The 2,677-nt window shown below is 33.7% G+C and overlaps 1 pseudogene; it reads left to right on the forward strand.

The window, feature by feature from the left end:
* The first annotated feature begins 459 nt into the window (after positions 1 to 459).
* Positions 460 to 1,391, forward strand: LOC119532046 (annotated as a pseudogene).
* The last annotated feature ends 1,286 nt before the right edge of the window (positions 1,392 to 2,677 follow it).

Below are 2,677 nucleotides of genomic sequence, written 5' to 3' on the forward strand. Positions count from 1 at the left end.
TATCTTACAATGCACTCCCTTTCTTTAAAGTATTCAGTACATGCTTATTGAGTGAGATATAAAATTCAAGATCCTTTACATGGTATTCAATAAATTTTATAAGCCTAGCCCTTCAAAACTGTTTTCTCTGACCCTGCAGCCATGTCACACACACATAGAATTTCCTTCCCACAATCATCAATATCCCTATATGTTTAGTATGTATTTAGAATGTTTTTTTTTGAAATTTGTTAATTCCTCACTACATTTGAACTGAGATTATTGCAATCATTTCCATTTCTTCAATCTCCCAAAAATATTTTCCACCAATTATACTGTGACAAATAAAATTGAAATATCCTTCTGAAAAGTAGGATGGATTTATTTTGACTCCCCTCCCTGAATTTTCATTTTATAATCTGTAGTGAATATTCTTCTTACATGTATTCCACCTTATTACAGGAGACATTCAGTGAGGACATGGAAAAGGAAAATGCAACATTGCTAATAGAGTTTGTTCTCACAGGATTTACAGATCGACCAGAATGGCAAATCCCACTATTCCTGCTGATGTTTATGGTGCATCTCATCACCATGATGGGGAACCTAGGGCTGATTGCTCTCATCTGGAATGACCCTCACCTTTGCACCCCTATGTACTTATTCCTTGGATGTTTAGCCTTTGTGGATGCATGGCTATCATCCACTGTGAGTCCCAAGATGCTGGTCAGTTTCTTGGCCAAGGGTAAAATGATATCTCTATCTGAATGCATGATACAAGTTTTCGCTTTGTAATCTGTGCAACCACAGGATGTTTTCTCCTAGCAACAATGGCATATGATCAATATGCAGCCATATGCAACCCTTTACATTATCCAGTGATTATGACAAATGGAATATGCATCCAGCTGTCAGTCTTGTCATTTGTAGGTGGACTTATCCATGCCTCAATTCATGAAGGTTTTTTATTCAGATTAACATTCTGTAAGTCCAACATAATACATCATTTCTACTGTGACATAATACCATTGGTTAAGATTTCTTCTACTGATGCTTCTATTAATTATCTGATGCTTTTTACTTTCTCTGGTTCAATTCAGGTATTCACCATTATGACTGTTTTATTCTCTTATACATCTATTCTCTTTACAGTCTTAAAAAGTAATTCTGTAAAAGGTATAAGGAAAGCCTTCTCCACATGTGGAGCACATCTTTTAGCTGTCTCATTATACTATGGCCCTCTTCTCTTCATGTATGTGCACCCCAGACCTCCTCAGGCAGATGATCAAGATATGTTGGATTCTTTGTTTTATTCTGTCATAATTCCTTGTTTAAATCCAATTATTTACAGTCTGAGAAATAAGAAAGTCATAGATTCACTGGCTAAAATGTTAAAGAAAATGCTAATGTGAAGTTCTCAACTACTATGTTTTCTTTTTATTAAATCAGTCATAAAATTGTGCAGTTAGATGTTGCCATGATTTGGTTAGTGTATAAAGTTGTCGGTAATTATAATTACACCTTTATTTTTCTGATCCCTTTAGTGTGGTTATTCCTATTTTGATCAGGGAACTCATCCTAATATATCCTATGGGATAGTGTTACTCTGATAACAAAGTCAGATATAAAAACTACACAAGTAAAGGAAACTGCAGATCAATTTTCCTTATGAATATAGATGCTAACTCCTTAATCTAATACTAGCAAACTGAATCAAGCAGCAAATTAAATTGATTATACACTATGCTCTAATGTTTTAATGACTGTTTGTACCTAATAAGCTCCTTAAAATATTTATGTATATTACTTAAAACATACAATGAAATTTAATCATGGTATACATAACATTTAAAGCTGAAACAAAATGTAAACATTTTAAGTGCTTACATGTTCTTCCTTGTGGCTTTATATGTATTTAAAATTAAGCTAGTGTAGTTCCTCTGGAAAGGACTTGAGTAGGATGTCTTTGATCTTTAAAACACTGTATACCTTAGAGACTCATATCACATTTGACTTTATAAGGTTGGCATGGTTTTGTTTGGGTGAGCATAAGTAAGTCACAGCATTTCTGCTAGACATACAAAGATATTTCATTCTAATTTGTTTGAAAATGTTGAATGTCACTTCTTGTAGGGATTCATTTCATATATCACAAGAAATAAGCAGCAATGGGAATCCATTGAGAAAAATGTGTTAAATGAGTGAAGACAGTGAATGCATAATCAAACCCTAAGAGGGTGCTCTAAGATCAGTGTATATATAGGAAAAATGAGTAGAGGTGATTTGCCTCTTACTGTAAATATGCCTTCTTAGGCCCTTTCCATTTGTGTTTCTATGTTGTTGGGCCATCTGAAAAGCTTCCATAAATCAAAAGGTTGATAGATCAGACAGAATAATTAAGATCGGATTTGGGTATACTATAAAAAGGATGTGGCACAATAGCAATTTTCCCACAATTTGCCCTTTAAGCTAGTAATTAAATTGATAACATTTAAATATTGTTGGAATGTGTGGTTCAAAACAAGGGTTTTTGGCATATTACCAAAATTCAAATAATATTAAGATTATTTGATGTGTGAGTACCCAGTGGATGAAGGCATGAAAATGATCCAGGGTTTGGATGTTTTAGGCCTGAAAAGTCCTTGAAAATTAGTTTTCCCCACATTCCATAATTAAGTATAATAAGTATGCTGGCTTG

Source organism: Choloepus didactylus, chromosome 1, assembly GCF_015220235.1.
Source record: "Choloepus didactylus isolate mChoDid1 chromosome 1, mChoDid1.pri, whole genome shotgun sequence".
NCBI classification, from domain to species: Eukaryota; Metazoa; Chordata; class Mammalia; order Pilosa; family Megalonychidae; genus Choloepus; species Choloepus didactylus.